Genomic DNA, 25,023 nt, shown 5'->3' with positions numbered 1-25,023 from the left:
TAGGGGTATACACTGTAGGCCTTTTATTCCTCATCGCCTGGGGGACTTCATCTTGAAAGGAAAGCCATATTGTATAGAAAATAAGCAATTAGAATCATCTGGGATATGTTTGATATATCCACAAGTACGTTCCTCTATTGCGATTTTTCCTAAATATTTTCTTCAAAAATAGATCTAAATTTACTATCACCCAGCAGAATACTTTTTATCATAATAGCTTTGGGAGTACAGGGTTTCATGTTACGGGATTCTGTAAGTAAAAAAAAATAACTAGCAGGATTTCGATGTTACTAAAAAACTAAAAAGAGCATATAGTGTTTGTTGTAAAAGGATCAGATTGTATCTCTTTTTTGTAAGCTATGCTGTTCTGTAGGATAATACTTTAAGTGTGAATCTACAACTCTGGAAACAATTAAGAGACCACTCCAAATTGTTCTTAAATCTCAACCTCTACATGAATGGCAGCCATTCCTTTCCAGTGTCTGTTGAATTCCAACATTTCCTTTCCATTTCATGTAATCGTTTATTTGAACACTTAAGACAAATAATTCAAGTGTAAATATGCCGGATTTTAGCTTTGAGCTCATTTCCATCCGCAGAGAAATGTTGTCAGTAGTTTATAGAACAAAATGAAAAAACCTTTATCTACATATCTATAAATACGTAGTAAAAACCAGAGAAACTGATAATGTTGCAGTGGTCTTTTTTTAATTCAGCAGGTGAACCTATATGTTCATAAAACAGTGTGTGTGAGCTTAATTGTGTGTATTAAACTAAAACTGAGCATTTTCTGTCAGCTCATATTTTATTTCTGCTTTTTCAAACTGTAGTCTGTGCTCATGTGTTGCATTGTTGGTTACTGCCTGAATATGCCTCATGAAAGGCAGCTTTTCCTATTCATGAAATCATTTTTGATCCTAAATATCTTGCCTTACATAATGTGTAAAAAACGTCTTATTGGTAATTATTTTCTCTTGATTTATTTGCATTGCATTTGATATGCAGGTAATCCAAAAGTAACGGAAAGTAATCAGGTTACATTTGACTGTACACTCCTCCTATGTTTTTCCTTTTTTACATGCATCGCCGTCATTCCTCTGGCCCATGTTTGACACTCTGCAATGTTTAATGTATGTTTTCAAGCTAACAGACACCTGAACTAGACTCCACTGTATAATTGTGTCTCAATAGACCTAACATTAAACAAGTGGAAAACATACAACTCGTAAGGCGAATAAGCTCCCGTCTAATTGTCGGAGTTGGGTCATATATCAGTCAGGAGCGATCTCAGGAGCAGGAAGATGATCATTACTACCTGTATTAATGGATGAAGAGGAGGGATAGTGCTTCATGATGGTAATGGCCTTTGACCCCACTTGTGTCTTCCAGTATGGAGCTAGATCAAGATGAGTGGTTTGACAGCCATGAGTGGGAGGAGGAGAATCTAAAAGATAATTAGAGGGCAGATAAAAAGAGTGGTTCCTAAATGCTATGTCGTAGAAAATGTAATTTCCGCCTTATTTTCAAATTACAAATCATGCAACAATGATGATTGCTGATGAGATTCTATTTTGTAGTAGTGGAAGGTCTGATGATTGCTTTAGTATTATACTACTGTATGTCACACTAACATTCTCCATCTGTTGAATTGAAAGGCAAGAAAACACACCCTTGTGAATTCCAAACACTCTGGGGTATTTGCTGCTACAGCCTCATTTAGCATGGTACCAGCAGTAGCCATGGTGTCTATCAAAAACTGACTAGTGTTAACAGCAATGTGTTTCTAACATAACCTTGAATGAGTTAAATGGCATTAGGACTTTACTTATGCTAATCTTACTCATTGCTTACAGTTATTATACAGTTATTACCCCACCCCATCTTTGTGGTTTCATGACTCCCAATTATTTATGTTCCCTCGATTGTAGCCATATAACATTGAGATCCATATGGCATTGCTGGGAAATAGAAAACCCCTTTGGCAAGTTTCAACCTTAACCCATGTCATCTTAAGAGAATACGAGTTTGTAACCGCTTTTTCAGGTCGTAATTGGGCCCTGGGAAAAATGCACAATACAAATGTAGAACATGAAAACATAGGAGGGGAAATACTTTGGACATAGGAGGGGAAATACTGTGAAGATATCACAGCTGGATCAGTGGCGAGCCGTCAGGGCCCTCTAGATATTCTATTAAATAATATTTGAAAACATTAAAAAAAACATTTTTTTAAAAATATTATTTTTTATATATTTTTTTTGTTAAATTTTTCATTAGTTTTACCAAAATAACTTGATCTAATTGTATTTAAAATAATATTTTCAAATAAATAAATCCTTCGAATCTGCCTGTTCAGTTTCTGTTGGAATGTGAAGGGTTAAATGCCGTATCTGCGAGTTTCTGTGAAGACGGGAGAGCTTGTTGGTCCCTCTCTACATTCACAGAGGGCCAACTATAGTAACTCAACGAGAGAGTAATGTCAAATGACAGTACAATTGACCAATCATATCTTCCCTCTAAATGGGCGGGCTTTATTTTCGTGGACTTTATGACAAGTTCCGCCCGCTGTGAAGTCTATGCAAGTGGTGAAGTGACGCGTCCTCAAACCCGGAAGTAAGCTGCGCTCGGATTCCCTCGACAGAAAGCAATGGGATTTCTCCATAGGATTTTGGAAAATAGCTCGAAATAAGGTCTGTAGAAAACGAACCTGTTAGATAAATGCACGTTTTGTTCAGCCGGATAATAACCACATGTCTACCCTACTTTTATTATTTTTGAATCATAAATCTAATCGATAGATTTATGATCGATAGATTTATGATTAGCATAAGTTCGTTCATGATGGCTCACTTCAGTGATAGTGATGACATTGTTTGCAAAATTATTAACCGAGTCATTTTCAAGATTGATTTCGAATGATAAACTGGAGTGGCAAAGGATCAGCTTCATGACCCGACCATCAAGTGCTTCATTCAAAAGGACAGGAGGATGGATTTTGTGTTTCAGTGATTTGATCATCAAAGGTAGGTCTAAGTCATTTTCAATGTGGGTCGCCGTGCCGACTTAATTAATTTGTAATTGTTACTTGGCTGTGGGTGCCCTGTCATGATAGGTGTTTATATAAATGGTGTTTTTTTGTGTGGTAGAGGGTCTCTGTCATTGATGCGTTTTGCACCCCGGGCCACTGTTTTGATATTCCGCTGAGGTATACGGTGTGACGTAACTCTTCTTTTTGTTCAAGGGAAGGGGGGGGGGGGGGGGGGGGGGTCAGAGGGCCTAGGTATAAAAGTCACGGCTCGCCACTGCCGCTGTGAAAATACAGAAGGTTCTGGATAAAGTGATGTCATTCTTCAAACCCTCTCCAGACCTTCCCTAAAGGCAGCAGTTAACATTTACAAGAAAGGAGAAAGGGTACAGGTGTAAATGCGAGTCCATTTGTCTCGGATGGTACAAACTGAAAGAAACAGACTTTAAACACCTTGAACATTTTATTTTGTATCATCTGTTTTTGTTCTGTGTTTTTTGTAGTGTAGGTCCTGGTACCGTATCATCTTGTGACTTTTATAAGAAGCACAAAAAGGTTTTGCTTAAAGGTCACCTATCATGCATATCATTTTTAGGCAATAGCATAGATCTCAGATATATAAAAATATATAAAAAACATGTCTATGAAGTGTTTTGCTCAAAATACCAAACATATTACCCATTCTAGCCACGCCTCATATCCCTCTATTTTAAAGTGCTGATTCGGGTTATAAAGCTTTAGAAAAAATAAACATTTAAAAAAAAAAAAGCTAAACACTGCCACGATTAGATGCCATGTATGGAGCTCATTAGTGATGCTTGCTAATGTAAACAAAGACCATATTACGTCCAAAACACGTCAGGCATTGATTCTGATAGCGACATTTCTGATAGGGCCGTGGGTCTAAAGCCAGCCCACATATGATTTACATCATATCGGACGCAAATCTGGATCAGCTCCGTTGTACCCCCGTTTTAGAGATTTGCACACAGAGGGAAAGAGAGAGGGTTTTATTTTCTGACACCTTGTGAGTGCCCTGACAAACTGAGGACAAATATTTATGTATAAAAGACATCAAAAAGTGCATTTTGCATGATAGGTCTCCTTTTAGTCTTGTACTTTATCATTTACATTTGATTAATGAAATTGCTCAAATACAGACCAACCTGCCTTTTAACGGTTTGTAGACTAGTGGGTCTCTTGAACATTTTCCAAGCAAATTAGCCCATTTCATTACCTACAGTGTGTGAAAAGATGAGGCAAAGTATTTTAACACAGCGTTCCAAGAGTCCAGGGAGGAAAGAAGGTCAGGGATTAGAGCTGAACAAGACCTTGGTCTCATCACCACATTTCTGTCCAACTATTCAGGCAGTAAGCGCATGATCGACTGCTGCCAAGTCTGGCCTTATGCTTTTTGTCACCGTGCCAGCAGCAACATCCCCTGGTAGGCCCTAAAATGATGCATCTTCTTTGATACATTCTTAAGTACACATCAGACACAGTCAAATATTAATCCGCCATGCTCGATGGCCAAACAACATCTGTCTTGAAACACGAACTAACATTCCCAGTTTTTCTTTCTTGGCTCACAAGAATATGCCCCTCCAACTTCAGAACATCAATCCGCAGAGCTATGCGTACATTTGTACAGTTATTTACCAATTCATAAAAATTAAAATACTCTGAATAAAATGTAGCAAACAGAAGAGCAACCATGAGCATGAAAACACATCAGATTTATTCTGCCTGCCTTGTTTACCGGTTCACGGAACACTGCATGCAAACAGAATGCAAATGCATTTGATTGAATCAGGTGATGCAGAGGTAATTGTATTTGGAGAAATGTCCAAGATTTTTTTTCATCATTATCAGTGGGGGGTTTTCTTTATGAAATCCATCTTAAACAAAAGCTATCATCACTCCCGAGCCTTGTGATCTTCCTTTGTCACATGCGGATGTGGATGCGTCTTTAATTTCCTTTCAATTAAAAGTAAATATACGCCTTTTATTTTTTTTCCCCCACTGTGAAATCCAAACAAGAGGAGTCAACATGAGCAGACAGGTGAGGAATATTCATTTATATCAGCCTGCCGTTTTTCTCTTTTTTTCATTGTTGATGCTGATGATGTGATTCAACAGGCAACACCGTGCCTGCATGCACACACCCACGAGTTAGTAACCGAAAAAAAAAAAACTCCCTGCCGGCTTGTCTTGTTCAGAGCTGGATGGGAAAGACAAACAAACACCAAACAAGTGCTACACAACACAAACTTTACTTCATCATTAAATGGCTGTTAATCCATGTCTCCTGTAGCTACAGTCGCTTTGATCAGAGCAAAATTGTCACGGAGGCGCATCTTTGTCTTTTCTTCTTATTGTGTTGCTCGTCATTGTAGATATTAATGCAGTGACAGCAGTATTGCTTATTGACAGCCACTGCTGTGAATTAAATTAAATCCGTGTTACTCTCCATCAGCCCAGTGTGTTGCAGGGGATACCGGATGACGGGTAGGAATGTTTTTTTGCTCCGTGTTGGGAATAATTGTAACTTGTATGTTATTAGCACCACATTATGAAAAATAACGTTACTTTTCTTATGCTTAACGTAATCATATTAATATGTTCACTAAAGCTAGTAGCAGTAGGGTTGAGTTCTAGCTGGAAAACTGTACTGTTTTAATTTCTGTTTTTACTAACAGAGTAATTAAATTATATTTTTAAATCAGTCCCGTCTGGTCAGGGTGAATGTGTGCTGGATGTCGGGGTAGGATGCCAAAGAGGAAGTCATGAGCCCTGCCTGTGACTACATGGCTAAACTAGCTGTTGATAATCAGTAACTGTAGGCCAATCATTTAACCTTCTGCATCTCATCGTTTCCTGGGTTTTTATAATAACAATGATCACATGATTTTAAAATGTTAAGTGAAATCTAATGGAAGACCACCAACATGGAAGACTCTTTTGGGAAACCAGTACCTTTTTATTGCAGTGATAGATTAGAAATGGGGAGACAGAGGGAATGTCATGCTGCAAATGGTCCCGAGCCACATTCAAACCTTGGTTCTCCACATGGGCGACAACATGTACATGGGCCGCCAGCTCTACCAGTTGAGCAATACGGCAGCCGACAAACACAGTTAACATCTAGCTCGGACTTCCATTTGTCCCAGCTGATTGAAAACGGCAGCTTGGCTGGTGGCTTTAAGCGTCACACTGTGATGCTCCAAGAAGGCCTCAAACAGCAGCTTTGCAAATGCAGGACTGCCTCTAGGGCCAATAGTAATAATGACGACGTTAGAAAAGAATGAAGTCAGGTGAAAAATGTAATGTCCAAGAGTCCACATTTACTTATTTCAAATTACGCATTTAAGTTAATTTACGTACTTGAAATACATATAAAATACATATAAAACATATCACAAACATTGAACACAAACGATGATCCTTCCGTAAACCTAACCAGGTATTTTGTTGCTTAAACCAAAACATCTGACTGATGTAAAGCACTTTGAACTGCAATCCCCTGTATGAAAGGTGCTATACAAATAAAGTTATTATTATTATTATTATTATAAATTAACATACCAAAATCAACTATTGTTTTTGTTTTTCTGCTCATGTGTAAATAGAACTGTTTTGCCACAACAACCTAGGAAGCACCGTAAGGAGCCATTTAATATGTGAATAATGTGAATAATGTAATGTATTGATGACTACAGGAAACAGGAAGTATAGCCTGCGGTCCTGAGTAATTTATGTTTTTAAACCCTGGATTAATGCCATACAAAATCTCAGTTGAGGCTATTCTATATATTTATGTAAAATGTAAGGTTAGAAGCTGGAAAAAACTAAAATAGTATTCTAATTGTGCTTTGCTGGAGTGGCACTATGTGCCGATAGCCCCAATGTCAAGTGCCCAGAGTGTGGGAAAACTACAATACGCATGCTCAAAGCCTTTGGCAATGAAAGCAGATGGCACCAACTAGATGCCAAGTGGGGTGATTTTCTGGTGCCCCACTGCAATTTATTTGGCTGTTTGCCAACATTTGAATTGTTGTAGTCTTTCCCTTATGTAGTCAGAATTCATACATATTGTACATATTGTTCAGCTGGGGATGGGTCTTGGTCAGAAAACAACTTTAAGGATCTCAGGCATCTTTCGGAAAGGATGGGCATACACTAAAGCAGCAGGACAACATGGTTCAATTGGGCGTAGCTACCCAAAAGGAGAGCGCATGTACAAACCAGGGATTTAGGAGTATAAAACCGAGTTAAAAATAACTGTGTCAAATTGTTGAATTGTGTAATTGTTTTGCTTCTGTGCTAAAAGTGGTAGCTGTTGCACACATTATTTATTTATTTTTATCATTTGAATTTTTTCAGTAACCTTCCCAACACTGACTACTAATGTCACTGCCAGTACAAGAGCTGCAATATATATCATTTATTCAACCAGGACCACTGCCAATCCTAAAACTAGAGCCAACATTACTTCTGTCCCTGCTGGTATCATAGCAAGTCCACATACTTTGTGTTTTCTTTAGCAAAATCCTTCCTACAATCACGCAAACTGCATTCACAGTTAAAGTAGAAGAAACAACACCGTATTCAATTTTCTCATTTCACATCAGGAAGGACACTGGTTTACCTTAAGTAATACAGAGTCAAGAAGTTGATTGAATTTCACTGATGTCATTACGAGGTCACATTTCAGTGTGTAATATGATATAAATGTAGTTACCCCACCCCTCCTCTCCCGTCTGTCCCTGCCCTGTGCGTGGGACTCTTGTTTGTGCTTTTAAGCTAGCCCGCATCCCTGCAACATGATGGATGGTCCCATCCTTTACAAATGCTTTATTGCATCTGTCATTAGCCAAAGGTGGCACAGGCATACTGTAAGAATATGCATGCGTCTGAACCCACCACACTGCATGATATCAGACACACACACACACACACACACACACACACACACACACACACACACACACACACACACACACACACACACACACACACACACACACACACACACACACACACACACACACACACACACACACACACACACACACACACACACACACACGAATTTCCTCTTGTCTGTTGTTCTCTCCCTTGCACCACTACAGGTATGCAGCCGTGCAGAAACTTAAACCTTTACCTTGAATCTATGCAGTATACCAAAGAAGTGATAAGGTGGGGCTCCGTTAAGAATGTGCATTATAGTAAAGCGTGCTTTATTTGATCTAGATGCACATATTCTCATCCTTCTTCCTGCATGCGATTGACTGTCTTGACTGCTCTTCGAGGGGAACTCCGCTGATTTTACACATGACGTCCAGTTCACTAGTCATGGGAGATCTACATAGTCACAGTGAAAAATTTAACAATATAATTTCCCCTCTATGGAGTTTGAGGATGTCATCAGCAATTGTTTGTAATATCTTAATTTAAGCTTGAACGCATCACATTTCGAAAAAACTGAAAGATTGCATAACCAACTCAGAGTTTGGAATTTGATAGACATGAGGTTTGGAGAGTTTATTCAGTAAGATGCAATTCAGTTGCAGTATGGGACATGCAGGATCCAGAGTTTTTGGAACTCCATGCTGGGGTTTAAATATTAGCCTCTGTTTGCATCAATTTGGAGCGTTCTTCAGTGTTTTTGCAAACCAACGACTTATGAAATTGCAATACTAAAATGTTGGTAAACCCCTTTAATAAAGTATGCTTGGGCTGTCTTATTCTAGACCATTGTTTGTGTGGAATTTGACAGGCATGAGGCTAGGAGGCACAGTAAAAAATATGCTAATTTGTCCCAGTATGGGAAATATAGGATCTAGGGTTTTTGGAGCTTGAGCCATGCTGGGGATTAAATATTGAATTCAATTCATTGTTTCATCTAAAACATCAATCTATTGAACTGCAACACAAAAATGTTGGTGGTCCCCTTTAATACTTTTTGTTGTTGTTTGATGCCTCATGCAGGGCCTTTGGTAAAGGCGCTCTTTGACATGTCAGCACCCCCTAAAATGTTTCTATATCACACACTCAAAAACAGTTATTTCCTGTACCACTATGCTCAGAATTTCGACTTCAAGTCCCATGTCTCCTATACACAATTATAACTGTGTTCTATTCATACATATTTTTGAGCAGCCAGAAATGGATTTGAATGCACAAACACGTGGACGTTTGAAGATATTTCTTTGTTTGTGCCTGCTCAGACTTTAAAACTTGGTAGCCAGTCGTCTTAACACATCCGTGACCCCGCTTCGATTGGGTCAAAGATAACAGAGACGGGACTGTCCAACGTTTCCGCCTCGAGTTATGTCATTAAAGGCCCAGAGTAAATACAACTTTGCAGGTGCAGCTTTGGCTTTCGACTTTTATAAATCTAATCAAGCCCTTAGACTTACTTCACATCCATTCAGAGGTCCATGTAGAGGTCACAGTGTTGGCGTGCTTCCAGCAGGACATCTAGTTGTTGCTCTGCTGTGATAGAATGCTTCTATCTGGACAGGGTTGGTGTCTTTTTGGTGGCGGTTTGTCTCACCCCAGCCAACCTCTTCTCCCCCCCCCCCCCAGTCTGTCTCTCTCTCTTTAAGCCCAAGGTGAGCTATAGAGTTACAGGCCCCGCCGCTTTTTCCTTGCTACTGTTTTGTTGTTTTGACCCTGCAGCATCTGAATAATTTTTGAATAACATATCTCGCCGTCCTGGATGTTTTTCAGGGATGCCTCATGCAAAATGAATAGGGGTGGCAGTTTTTATTGAAGTTTGATTTAAAGAGGGGGTGGGGTAAAAATGGAGGACGGAGAAAGGAATAAAAGGCAGGAGAGAAGGATGTTGTCATAAATTATTTTACTCATATTCAGCTCTGCTGATGTATGTTGGATTGGTAAATAATGCATCACTCCGGCGCATAATTAGGACAACAACGCTATTCTTTTCCCTCCACTCACCCTTCCAGATAACTATGTAGCTGTTGTGAGATTCCTCCTCCTCTTTAATGGACGTAGAGGCCACCTGATTGATCTATGAAAAAGGCTCACTAAATGGCTTTTAAGTGCTTCTGTTGTTCTTGCACGGTTGCTGAGAACGCTTCTTTTTTTTTCCTTTTTAAATTCATGTTCAGATCTAAATGATAAAGGTTATCATTTGAATGCTCATTATCATTTAGACACCAAATAAGCGAAGCTAATGTGTCCTAGAACACAGGAGGCGCCCTGGTAATGTTTGTCATCGGTGATGTACATGTACATTGGCTCCGCAGATTCATTACGGCACCTAGCGCTGCCGCCATTGACTCTAACGCCATGTGACAAAATGCAAAGCCTGTTAAAAGAAAGGCCGGAAAAAAAACGACAGGAAAGAAGAGGAGGATATTATTTAATATATGTGTCTGGGTGTGTGTGTGTATGTCTTCCTCTCTCTCGTCTTTCTTCGGGAGGAGATAACACCTTTTGGAAGAACTGCCTTGAAGCATTATCCCCCAGACAGGATACATGGCTAATCTTCGGCTTTGAGCCATTACGCTACATTTATCTGTGACCCCCTCTCTCTTTATATCATTACAGTTAAAGTCCATAAAAGTGTGTTTAGACAAAGATGAACGCATTACCTGCTCAGAAACCCCAAGTGCTATTAGAGGCTTAGGCCCCTGCCGATGTGCACTGGATATTAAATATCCTTTATCTTAAATGCTCTCTCTCTCACAGCTCTCTGGGAAAGCTGATATCTCACTCTGCCCTGCCTTCTATTGCCATAGGCGTAATAAATACACAGATATCAATGGTCCAAGTTTGTCCCGGTCTCAAATGATTATGTGAGGCATGCCTCCCCCTTTATGTAGTGCGAGGAGAAGGAGAGCTTTTATTTATTTCCGTGGGCGGCTAAGGACAGATATAGTTACAAAGTCAGACAGAGTGGAGGAGCAGAGCTGTTTATCTGCTGAACTGAGAGGACAGGCCAAAGCAGTCAGACCCACACACACACACACACACACACACACACACACACACACACACACACACACACACACACACACACACACACACACACACACACACACACACACACACACACACACACACACACACACACACACACACACACACACACACACACACACACACACACACGTACACGTGCACACATTTATACATGTCCACTTGTCGTAAACAGACCATACAGATTGCATGTTAGGAAAACATTAATGCATGCAATTATAAGCCGTGCTTGGCATACACATGAATAATCGTCATCAGATGGGTATCTTGCAAAAGGGAGGGCGCCTCTATAGAGGACAAGGAGTCAAATTTATTGTCTTAAGGACATTTGTAATATACACCAAATCTTCCCCAGTTAATGTCATATTCTTTAAAAAGGACTCAGGGTGTAGAAAACGTGAGAACTGAGTCTTTAAACATGTGATGTTATCACAATGGAGCACTCAACCAAAGGTATAAGATTAAGAATCAGGTAATGTTTCCATTTTGAGGGCACATTTTGGTCTGACTTTGGCATGATGTGGATGTTACAAAATGTCCTCTTTGACTAAATCATTCCCAAAATGTCAATGTATCCAACAAAAATGCACATCGTTCCTCTTTTGGGACCGATAACAATATGTTTAAATATGTACAACAAAAGATCTGCTTCTATTATTGTCAATGTAAGCCCACGCATTGTCTTTGCTTCAATGTGTCAGGATGTCCTGTTTGTTCGCTTTGGCACATGTCAATTGTATTACATGCAGTCCTTAGATTGCACATCTTTGCTTTTTTACCTTGACTACTTCTTCTTCTACTTGGCTGTCACGTTTAAACTCCCAACTTCAGTTCTGGTCAATTTGAGATGAATGGTTTTATATCAGGTTTGTGGTAAGTATTGTACAATTGGGTTTAATAATGTGTTATTGCTGCATACAATACTAGCAAGATGGCCTTTGGACCAACAATAATTAATTAGTTATTACATTAGTTAATATACTACCAGTTTGCTAGTGGTTTAAACAGAATTTGAGAACATAAAGAATGGTTTTCTGTGAATAATAAAAAAGAAATGAACTGCTAACACAACATATCAGTATATGCATGTGTATGGCACAATGAGAACAAAGTGTTAAGCAAACTTTTGAAAAGGTTTTATAAAGAGCAGCGGAACGTAGGGCCATGGGAACATACAGGACCCTGGGAGAGAACAAATGTAGAAGTGGGCAACATAGGACCCTTTGTCATGTTCCCATTATGTGCCATATAAATCTGGGAACACAGAGTCCTGGTAACATAGGAATGACCCCGTAAACACAAAGGCTGGGAATGGTATTAGTTTGATTATAAACCATGAGATCTGAAGAATACAAATGTTGACCTGAGATAATTCAAGACTGGACACTGTACGCCTTATTCTTAATAATGTAGCCACTATAATAAAGGCTAATGATGATTCTGGTGATAATGAAGCACTGACATTTAGCAGTCTCCTATCTGTTGACACAAACACAAAAATAACAGTTTTGGTTAATTCGTCACAATTATATGTTTGTCTTTCTCTGTGTTCTTTTCACTGGTTTTAAAAGGAACACAACTCAGTCAAACCCCCAAACAAATGATACCTAGATGTGTTTTTTCGAATTTTAACTGGGAAACAACTGCAATATAAAAGGTATGTAATGAGCGTGTTCTGCTCATTTTTTTTCCTTTTGTTCATACTTTTATTTACATTAATGTTTCTTATTATCCTTGTAAACTCTTACAGGTCTGTCCTATTTTGACACCTTCATTGCCCTACAAGCATGAATAAAGGTTTTTTATTTTAAGATTTAAAGTCTAGTTCTCCGCTACTTTGAGGCCCTCTAAAGGGGTTTGCATAAAATGCTTACTGAGGCATCCGATGTAGAAATACATTTTACCGTAAAGCGACAATCATATAATCATGTGGTGTATGGAGCAGATTCACGCTGTTGCCAACAGTCACATATCTTATCCCGGATCATTATTTAAATTCAGGCTAAGGGTGGATGTTCATCATGCAATAACACTTAAACCATTGTCTCTGTTTCACTCTAATAAGGCTAACAAAGCAGAGTCACTTTCCCCAGGTTGCCCACCCTTTTATTTTTTCCTTTCTCTGAAGTATGCACCCCAGCCCCTCCCATGCACCGAGTCACTTTCACAACTTTCATTACCTCTCTGAGGGCAGGCTGAGCTAGCTGGCAGGGGAGATGGGTGTATATCTCCTAGATATAACCCGTCGTCCCCAGAGTTTGGAGGTCAATGAGATTAACCTATAGCTCCTTTTTTCCTTCATTACGCACTCCAAATTACACCCACTTACAGACGAGAGGAAGAAAGAGGGAATCATATATGGGCTGATATCTATTTAAAATCTAATCCCTTTGGGTGAATTGCTCAGCCTTTTCCATTTCTCTTATGTTTCTGCCGATTGCCTCCGGGCTCCGCTGTGCCGTGGTGCGCTGCGGCGCCGTTCAGGAAGGTGCTATAACCTCGCCCCTGTTCGTATTAACTTTAGATTCATCTGCGCTAATATAGAAGACACTTAAGATTACAACTCCCTCTTTTCTGTTGTTATTGCTCGGTTAGACATTACAGACTCGCAGCCTATTGCTCTGTTGCCACAAAGCTAACCACTGAACTCACTGTGGATTCCTTTGGCTGTACTTGAGCAAAGCTGCAACTAAAGGGTATTTTCACTATCGGATGTATTTGCAAATTGTTTTGTAGATTTCTAGCCAATCGTCTATGAATGTGTCTATAAATCAGAAAATTGTAGAACGTTTCTCAACGTCCGTGATCTCTTTAAACATCTTGTTCTGTCAGTCCAAAACATATAAATATTCAATTGTATATGATATGTGATCTCCATGTTTGAGAGGCTGAAACTGCTTTTTTTTGTGCCATTTTTGCGTAAAACATTTATTTAAAGATCAATGTATCTTTTCTAGACTTCTAGTCAATTGAGAGGGGTCTGCCTGCAGGCCTCCACTGTCAGGATAGTTCCGGTTCAGGCGCCAATCTCAGGACACCTCCACTCTCAGTACAGGAAGTGACAAACACGTATTTTTTCTGCCCCCCGAAGGACCGTAGTATAGTCGTCTTTATTTTTGCGTTATTATTATTCAAAGATAAATAAGGAAGTGTATTATATGAGATGGCAGAGAGGTTTCAGCTCCGATGATTAAATCAAAGAAGCGTAATGTTTTCGATTATATTATTTCACTATAGCTATGTGGACGGTGTCAAGGTCCAATGTTGACAAAATTAATCAATAGCGGGTGAAACTAAAATGCAAGATGTCTTTATTTATTTATTTATTTATATATATATATATATATATATATATATATATATATATATATATATATATATAAATATATTCAAGCAATAGCTCACAACAGGCCGTGCTCATTATATCACAGCTAAGGGGCTTGGTTCGGCCCGACGCGAAGCGGAGGGTAGACAACCCCCTTATGCTGCGTTCAGACCGGACGCGATGCGATGTTTGGGGGCGGCGCGATTACATGTAAAATCAATGCAGAGACACGGACAGACGCGAATTTGCTCCGACGGCGAGCATGAAGCGGTGGACGCGGTGCAAATCACGCGATTGAGGCGATTGAACTGTGCCGCGTCAAACGCGAGAGTTACATTTTTTCAACTCGAGCGTCAAATTCACGTGACGCGTTCTCGCGGAAGCCAATCAGCGGTGAGGATCTCAGCCTGCCGTTACTGACGTTCAACCAGAAAACATCAGCCATTAGCTGTTAGCAGTTAGCACACAGAGATCTCAGCTCCTCATATCTCTTCAGACACTGTACAAAAGTTAAACAAGTACAAACCACAGACTGTCTGTGTCATGGCGAATACAGTCGCTGGTTTATTTATGTCTGTAGGCCGTTGTTATGAGTGTGGAGTGAGCATTTACAACGTTAGCTTAGCCTGGTTGACCCAATCTTCATTCAGAAAACAAGCATTTTAGTAGGTTTTTTGTCTGCCGTCTTGTCTGCAGACTTGTCAAGCATTAATTCATGGTTTTGACTAACCTGTATCAGTATGTTGTTACGTCGGCATCATTTAGAAACATGTATTACAATTTAATCACGGTACAATATGTTCATTTTGTTGTAGTTAGCTCTCGAGCCAGCGCGTCTTGTTTGAATTATGCGAGTAAACACAGCTGGCAGCCGCGGTGAAACTCCAGCGATTAGAGCGAAGCGAATATTCGCATCTCGTCCGGTGTGAACGTAGCATTAGCTGTGATATAATGAGCATATATCACGGCCTGAAGTGAGCTATTGCTTTTATAAAACGGTTACGTGTGGCAATATGAAAGAAAAATACACACTCTAATTTAAATAGTTTTTATTCGTAAATAATGAGCATTAACTTACTGAGATATTTATAACCGTAGCCGGCCCCCGGGGCGGGCCTACCCCAATGCGTGGATTCCACGTCTCCCGTTCCCGTCATCCTACACTTCTCTTCAGCGAGGAGCATAGGACAGACAGGGCCCCGAGTAGAGGGCTCCGCCTGTGCCTATATAACTAGGGTTACAATACGTAACCCAACGTTATATCTCACACAGGCTCCACAGTGGGTGGAGCCCTGATACCTAAACACCCTGTCGTCCAACAACATCGAGTCACCACACTGCCCCTGACCGGCTTTTGGTTAACAGCCAATGCACCGCAACTCCCTCTCCCCCAGTTGTTACCGTGGAGAAGTGGGGGCCACAGTTTACCTGGCTGGTAGAGCACACTCAGACACGCTTACCCCGTGAAGAGTGTGCATGGAAAATAGTGAGTCCCCCAGCCCTGTATGGGGCTTACTGCGCACCATGTTTCCCGGGTCCCTAAGGAGCATGGGAAAACACAAGTGCACTATGTCCAGGGGGGGGGTCAGATACCTGCTGACCCACAGCCCCCCTCACCAGTCCTGTGTTGCATCAGCAAGCACAAATGACGAGAAAGAGCCAGACATGACGTTCAAGAGATAAAACCTTATGAAGGGGCCTGGCGTGGACCAAGACGCCGCCGTACATATGTCCTTCACACTCAGTCCGTTAAATAAGGCTGTTGACACAGCCATACCCCGAGTGTGCACGGACCCCCGTGGGGAAGGCTCTCCCCGCCTGTCCGTAGGCATGTGAGATGCACTCGCAGAGCCATCCTGCCAGGCGTTTCTTGGACAGAGCTTTAACAGCCGCGCCACCCCCAAAGCACACAAACAGTTGTTCAGTGCGCCTAGTGGCAACCGTGCGCTCCACATAACATGCTAGCGCACGCACCAGGCAGAGGAGGTGCAATTTAGCCTCCCTGGCCCCAATATGGGGTGGAAGATTAAAGCCCCCTAACTGAATAGCCCTTGACCTAAGATGACGAGATGGCTGCTGCATACACTTTAATTGTGGCCCTATTCTCCAGTTAGCCTGCCTGCATTGAGCAACATCCCCAGTTACTGCACCTGCTGGTGAGGTATGGGGGAGCTCTTCTTCCAATGGACCGCAAAACCCAACTTGGTTGGCTTGGTTGGCTGTGTGAAACATTGCCCATTCCCTGGACGTGGCCATGACTATGAGGTTGTCTAGATAAAAGAACACCCTCATGCCACGGTCGCGCAGCGGCTGAAGCGCTGTGGCCACACATTTGCTGAACGTGCGTGGGGATAGGGAGTAGCCAAACGGTAGTCTGTTGTACTCGTTGGCTACCCCCTGGAATGCAAAACGCAAATACTTTCTGTACTTGAAGCAATGTTCAACATGAAAGTAAGTGTCCTTCAGGTCGATGGTTGTGAACCAATCGTCCGGCTGCCCTAGTTCGAGTAATTGGTTTACATATTGCAACACGTAACCCACCGTTCTTCTGCGGAGGTCCCTGAACGCACCGCGGCCACTCACACAGGGGCCGCGCGCCCTCGTATTAAAGCTCTATTTCACATTCAACGGTGAAATGCATTAAGCGTAGCTATTATACCAGGCAAGGTGTGTTTTCTGACAACAGCACACCGGCAATACCGTCTCTTGAACCCGCACAGTGCTTTGACAGCACTTCGGTTTATTCCACTCACGTGTGCGCGCCCACCTATTGGCTCCTATACTGGAGTTTACAGCGGGGGCAGGGAGTGTGGGACAGTGTTCTTTCCTCTGGGGATGAGCAAGAAGCAGCCACGCTGCGACTACTCCTCACCCACGTGACCAAGGAGATCGATCCAAAGAGCCCTTCCGCAAACACGGGGGCTCTCAGGAGATCAACACGGTCCTTTTGGAAAGTGCCATGCGGCGTGATCCCCCAGGGACATCACACGGCAGGCAGCGGCGGCGGCGGCCACACCATAGACCAAGCTACTAATTTGGCCTTGCCGCCAAATAATCGCTCTGATCTGGTGAGGCGGGGGCATCTCTAGCAATGAGCGAGATGCCCAGACACTCGTGTTCATTTGCAGCCGCCCTGTCACGCGGTAGCGGGCTCTTTTCAGCTCTCTGCCCAGCCTGCTGCCTGCTGGGAGCAGCTGCGCTCCGCTGCCATGGTCATCACCCAGGTGGAAGTACTGCCCTGGGCAGTGGACTTCCATGGACGCCGGACCTGGAAGTGCCCGACAACGGCAAACGGAGCCATCCACCCCGCTGGAATGGCGAACGTGAATGGCACCTCGGCCATATCCTGGTCCCCCAAACACTTGAAGCAGAGGTGGTGGGGATCGGCACCCGCTATTTAAGCCAGGACACTAAAGGACAGGCCCGGGTCTCTAGAAGTGGCGACTCCATGGAGGAATGAAAACTCTTTCTTCTTCTTTCAAACGTTTTTACTTTCTCTGCTTCAGTTGTTGCTCGCTCGCTGAAGAGAAAAGGATGACGGGAACGGGAGGCGTGGCCGCCTTATATACAGTACATACGGTGGGCTTGTGCACGCATTCGGATAGGCCCGCCCCGGGGGCTGGCTACGGTTATACATATCTCAGTAAGTGAATGCTCGCATAGTATGGTTGAGAGATATTACCCACAGAGTCTAGTAGAGGGCGGAGCCTGTGTGAAATATAACTAGCATCGTAAGACAACTTAGCAAGATCTCGTTTATTCGGGTTAGTTAAGTCAGATAACTCAAAGATATCCAGTGTCTGTTGAACTGCCTTCGTCGTACAGGGTACTAATCGATCAGGCTAAGATCACAATCACAACAACTTCATACGGACATAAATAAAGCAGCGACTGTATTCGCCATACAGGAAACACACATTTAAAACAGTTTTGCCTTCCGTCTTATTTACACAATCATTAATGAATGGTTCGGAAAGTGGCGCTGTACCTTAATTATATAAAAGATTGTATTTGCGTGCATTTCCTGTTCGGAAAGTGGCACTGTACTGAGAGTGGCGATTTTATTTTGTAATTCTTAGCGTGCAATTCCTGTCCTGAGAGTGGCGGTGTCCTCAGATTGGAGGTGTCCTGAGATTGGCGCCTGCAGGCAGGCTCCCATGAGTCAATTCATCGTCTATAAAATGTAATAAAAGAGTAAAACGTTTTCCAAGGTGGTATCTTTCAACATCTTGTTTTGTCAGAACAAAACACGTAGACATCTCCATGTTTGAGAGACTGAAAGTTCTTTATTGCCATTTATGTGTAAATAAATGTATTAAAGAACAATTGATTTTTAAATTTGGTTTAATTCTGTCAATCTGCAATTTCAGTTGTTGACTAATGTCCTAACCTTTAGGAATATACATTATTTATAAAAGAGAGATTATAAGTGTCCATTTCCACAACATTTTTTCGTAGAAATGTATCGACTTCAAAGAATCAGAACAGTCTGAGAAAGGCAACTAATAGCCTATTGTATTTGTTCTCCTGGTTGCATTTAAATCTGGAGAACAGCATGGCAACCACACAGAGACATTTCATTATTGTTGACCTCACTGTTCACATTTACTATAGCGTGCAGTACATCTAAATTTCACTCCCTTTCACCACGCTATTTGTTCTTCTGTTTAACTCCAGCATGACGCTTAAAAGGTCCAAAACGTATCAGATTTCACAATTTTGTTTTTGAATATGGCTCGGCACAAGAATAATGTTCTTGATGATGTTCCGCAAATACATATACACTGGTTGGACAATAAGGTAAACACATGTGCTATAAACAAAGTCTGGCCAACAGAGCTTTGATATGTGCGTCCGTGTGTGAGTTTATGTGACGACTCACAGAGTTTTGATTAAATCATCTGTTCCCAAACTGCAGGTGCACTGGTCAACAAAACGACAAGTATTTCATATGTCATTGGGCAGCAGTCTGGGAAATGACAGCATATACAAAACACAGGGAAACTGCTTACATAAAGAGGAAGTTGAAACTAACCAAAAGGGGTATGACAGATGTACGCTATATATACACAATGGATAGGGAAACGATGAAGACATGAAAAAGAAAACGCTTGAAACCTTCTATAACCCACCTTTGTTTGTGATGATGATTTGCTTACTTCAAAAGTATTTTTGTGAAGTGTTTACATTAATTTGTCTACCCCCTGTGGTTAAGTTCACATTCTATTTATTGAATGCATTTGAATATCTCAAAGACTGATCAGCTACGATACTGCACTCCAATTGGCTGATGTCACCAGCTCATCTACAGTAATTGAAAGGAAACACTTGCTGACTGGAGACTTTATACATCAAAAGCTTCAAACTACCCTGATTCAGGAGTAAATCCAGCTGTTATTTGAAAATTGAAAAAGGCAGTTTGCAATACTTTTAATTTTCTTAAAGCGGCGCAAAAACCTATAAGAATCCCCCACATCTCTATGGAGCGTTTTGGTGTCTTTCAGCTCATGTTCTGGTTTTCCTGCTTTGCTACCTTTCAATGAGCAGGCTCAATGCTAACTGAACAATACAAATGAGTAAACTGGCTAGTATCATACAACACTTAAAGGGTTAAAAGGAAGGGTTAAAAGGGGAGGGAATGTTCCTTTCGTTCATAACCCGAGACCCTGCTATCATCGCGTACAGTAGAAGGATATTTTTTATAATCTACAAAATACAAAAATATCTCCATCTACACTAAACAAAACATATCTGAAAAGGCTCTCCAGTGAAGTGAGAGGCAATAATACAATTATATGTCATCTATTTATATAATTCAAATAATACTTTAGAAGGAAGCTGTAAAATGTTTCTTCTATATGGTAACGGTAAACAAATTCACCTGTTGCTCTACTTTTTTTCCATTTCTGAGGATTATTGTAAAATAAAGGTTTGCTGGCACAAATGGTCATATTTTTTCTAATCAAACTGGGGAATGTACATACAAATGCAATTGCAGTTACCATTAGTGAACACAGGTATCACCAGAACAACCGAACTGAGATGTGTTATATTATGCTTTAAATTAGACAGAAAGGTTATATCATGAGTAACAGCACACTGCTTGCGTGTGCCTAAATTGAAGCCTATGGGGTGGGTCTAAATAGTTGGGACATTTTTCTTAGCTCAGTGTGAGTGCTCTTTATTTTTGTAAGTTATTTGGGGCATGTCCGAGTGCTCTGCTTTTTTTGTGAGGGAGGAAAAATGACCATGTGTTTTTTATGCTTTATTCGTGTCTATAACGCTTTGGCCTTGGATACTATTTGTCTGTAGGTATTTAATGTACAGTTGACTTGTTATTTACAGATGTTACAGTTTTGTGTTTGTAGCTTTTCTGTGTTCATTTAAGCTAAGTTAGCATGTGCTATCCTAGCTAGTAGTCAACCTGATCTCACCAGAATGCGTGACTCCACCACGACTCCTTAACACCGCATTGGGTGGTGGAGTCACGAACTTTGCTACATTTACGTGTCTGCACCGGTCTGCACCACGCAAACAACCCCAATAGGCGCGTTCACACCGCAGTACTTTTCCCACTTTAGTTCCGATATAGTTCCGAAATGTCGCATTCACACCAAAAAGAGCCAGAACTAAAATAAGTACATGAGAAACTTTTTACCCCCTTTTTCCGTCCCTGCTAGAGAGCAGGGACTTTCGTGGGAGAAAAAGGTTCCTATTTCTGTTTGGCTGGGCGGATTGCAAACCACGCCTCGTAAAACTCCATAAAAGTTTTGTGAAGCCTCCATTTTATTATCCTTGCATTAGCATTATTAGTATTAGCATTAGCCCAGCGCACAGACGCAGAGAGACTAACTTATGGCAACACAAAAGAAAACATGGGAGCGGTGGAGATGAGGAGGTGTCGGCGTTCTGGCGATTTACTCGGAAGGCTTCAGTAGAAGCTGCTCGGAGTCCCAGCAGCTTCTACTGAAGCCAGTTCCCAACTCCGGGGACTTCTGGACGGGAACTACGGGTGGCAGTATACGGCGTGAAGTTGTTTGCGGCCTGCATGTAAACCCAAACCAGAAGAAGAAGAAGTGACGTCAGCGGCTTCATTTGCCTAATCCTCCCTCAGGGACATATTCCGGTGTGAACGCGATCTAAAGAGTTCTGATGAACTAAGTTCTGATGAACCTTTGTGGGAAAAGTACTGCGGTGTGAAAGCGCCTAATGTAAAGTGAATGAGGCTCCTTTGTCGTGGTGCACACACGCATTTCTACAACGTCCCGCAGTGAGCTTTTATTCTATAAAACGTTTTTAAAATATACTTTATAGCTTGTAGTAACTCACGGGAGGCTTCTTTTATTTTATTTGTATTCATAATAATTTTTATTTTTCGTCAGAATGTAAAAATTATATTAGTTACGATTTTTTGTTCTCAAAAAACAGTGCATTGTGTGTAATACAACTGTGATTTTTATTAAATTAGTTAGTTTTTAAGGAAGGCCAGAGCATCAGCTGTGTCAAATAGATTGTTCCCTTTAGTTAACGTTATTTAAAAGATAATTATATTTAGGGGTGCACCGAATGGGAAATTCTTGGCCGAAACCGATACCGAAAATAGGAAACAGTTGGCCGAAAACCGAAAGCCGAAAGGCCGAAAATGATTAATAGAAATATATATATATATATATAATGTATACATTTTTTACCAATGTTGTTCAGCTACCTGATTATGGAAAAATACATGATTATGGCAAAACTTAACTTAAATAATAATCACTATTATGGGTCCATAAAACATTTATTCAGCACTTTTGAATGCATACAGTACATTAATTCCAAGTCAAGTGCATTTTCTTTTCTCTGTAGGATAACTACAACAAAGTGCATTCAGAACAAAGCCAAGGTGCTTTAAAACTGCATAAACATCTAGGCCAGTAGGCCTACAACAAAATAGTGTAAATAAAGACTAACAGCCAGGCCTTCAACAACAACAAATGCACCTATAAGTGCATGCATACAAATGTGCAAACTGGATAAATCCACATGAATGTAACTATTTACAAATGAAATTACAATTCAATTTCATAAGCAAAGTAGTAAACATTGTATAAAGATACATAAAGTGAAAACTGGATACAAAATCCACAATCAATTACAAATTAAATTACAATTTCAAGAATCTGCAAATAAGGTGGTCTGTCCTCATGAGCAATGTAAACAACATTGTATCATTTCGATACCGAAAGTACAATATATTGAACACTTTGCTGCTGTCATTTCCCCCTAATGATAACCTGAGATGGTGAATTATAACTCACAATGAAAATTGTTCAGGAAAGTGGGTATAGAGTAGACATGTAGAACTAGATAAGCTTATGATAAGCCAGCCTTGTCTACTTATTAAGGAAAAGTGGGAGGTTATTTTTAATGAACAGTAGCTTCTCTGCTTTATCAGCCATAAGTCTGTTCCTCTTCTCCTCAAGCACATGAGAGGTAGCGCTGAACAGTCTCTCGCTGTCAGTGCTTGTGATTTGATCTTACTCCGCATATTTGTCCGGGTGTTTTGATTTCAAGTGGTGGAGTAATCCCGAAGTGGTGAAAGTCTTTGCAGTTACACCCCCTCGAGAAATGTCAGCTGAACACGTTTTACAAATCGCAATCTGCGCCTCTTTCTCTGATATTTTTAAATATCTCCAAGCGCCAGACATGTTGGCTGTGAGCCAGCCGCGAGCATGGTCCCGCGCCGTGCTTGTCGCCGCCTTTTGATTACGTCATCACAACAACACGTTAGCTTACCAACGTAATCCTGTTCCCTGACATTCGGTGATATTTTTTCGGTGCTAAAACCCTTTCGGCCGAAAGCCGAAACGGCCTTTTTAACCATTTTCGGCCGATAATTTTCGGCGGCCGAATATTCGGTGCATCCCTAATTATATTCCTATTTGATCATGTCCCCTTTATTGTATTACGGACACAAGAGCAATGTGAGCGTCCATTCCCATTGGATAACGGAGAATTTTACACCCGGAAGTAAGTATTCTCCTTACTGTCGATTGATTTTACAGTGATATCTGCACTATGAATCACTATCACATGAATGCATTGTAAAAAATGGTTTGGCTGCACTAAATAGTACACATCTGTCGTAGTTCTTTATTTATCTACAGAGATCGGGCATCAGAATAGACCGGAAACTATTCTTTTACCGTTCTGTTTTAAATTCACAATAAAGTTAGTTGTAATAATTTGTTTTGATATTATTGTTTTTTATTAACTACTAGACCGCTGGGTCATGTTAAGACTATCTTTGCTGTGTTGCTGTGGGTTTTTTTATATCGCTTTTGTGTTACAAATATCAAAACAATAAATGAATATATCCGTCGTAAACTAAACCAGAAGCAGCAGTATATTTTGTTTTGTTAACAATGTAAACTTGGCAGCTTTTTAACCCAAACCACCTACTGGTTAAAGCACGTTATTACACGTTTAGAGTAATGTAATGCAGGAAGATTGTTTTGCTTTTTAATGACTGTTTTAAAATGCCTTTTTCTTAATGTCTTTCATTTTTGTAAAGCACTTTTGAATGTGTTATATTTGATGTAACCATTTAAATATTAAGAGTACATACAAAATAGTGGGAAAGTATAAGGTCAATGATATAAATATAGAATAGAAAATATCAAGAAGATACTGTAAATTATCTCTACAATAAAACAATTTAGTGCCGGATAGGAGGATGTGCATAACAGACAAACTAATAAGGCTTTATTTAAACATTAAAGAATACTTTAGGTTAAGGTCTTCTTTTAAATAAGCGTAAAGCATAAACTCCCAGACATTTCAATGATTTGTACGGCATAGTTAGGTCTGGAAACGACATAAGGGCATAACACTGGAGCCCTGCTGCGGGGAAAAATTGGCGCTGTTCTGAGTTTGTTCTAATCCGTCAAAATGACGGACTGCTTTCATATTTTTCCGTCATTGTCAAAAGAATTCCGTCATAGACGGAATATTTTCGGTTAACGCGACCTCTGCTGTTGACCCCGCTTCACAATACACTCAGTATTCACATCAAATTTTAGATGGTCATCAAAAATGGTGCCCAAGTATTTGTATGATGTGACAATTTCTACCTTGTCATTGTGTATGATGCACTCCTTAGGAACATCCTTATGACGTCTAAAATCAATGATCAATTCCTGGGTTTTAGAGACATTTAAATCCAGAAAATTGTCATCAAACTAGAAAATAAAATCGGTAAGAGAGTGGAAGTATACACACATATTGATAGATGTCTTGTAATGCACTGTTGAGGAACCTGTGACCCAAGTTTTTCATTCATTGCATAACACCGTAGTTGTGTATAATATGATAGGTCAATAAACCTTAGAAAATCTTGAAATCTTGAAAGGGATGTACAAAATAGCCATTATATACAGTCTTTAATGAACGATTAGAAAATAACGAGTAATGAATATGCTTTATATGGATCTGCAGATACATTTGTTGTCTTCTCAAGCACCAACTATCTAATATCTCTGCTGATTGTTGGCACTTGACAATCACCTTCACTGAATTTTACTCAGGTGTAACTAAAGTCTGATTTAAGGGTTGTTTATATTTCACTTCATTAATCCAAACCTGTAACTAAAATAAATGTAGTAAAAATACCAGG

General features: G+C 40.6%; 1 protein-coding gene across 1 annotated transcript in view; it reads left to right on the top strand.

Moving 5' to 3' along the window:
- Positions 1 to 3,004: 3,004 nt before the first annotated feature.
- znf536 (zinc finger protein 536) overlaps positions 3,005 to 25,023 on the top strand; it is a 181,764-nt gene continuing 159,745 nt past the window's right edge. The window contains exon 1 of the mRNA XM_079662451.1: positions 3,005 to 3,023. The gene's annotated coding sequence lies outside the window, so the exon portion shown is untranslated. The remainder of the gene's footprint in view (positions 3,024 to 25,023) is intronic.

This window comes from Notothenia rossii (genome assembly GCF_949606895.1).
Source record: "Notothenia rossii genome assembly, chromosome: 2".
Taxonomy (NCBI): Eukaryota; Metazoa; Chordata; class Actinopteri; order Perciformes; family Nototheniidae; genus Notothenia; species Notothenia rossii.
This window is presented reverse-complemented; position numbering and strand designations above follow the sequence as displayed.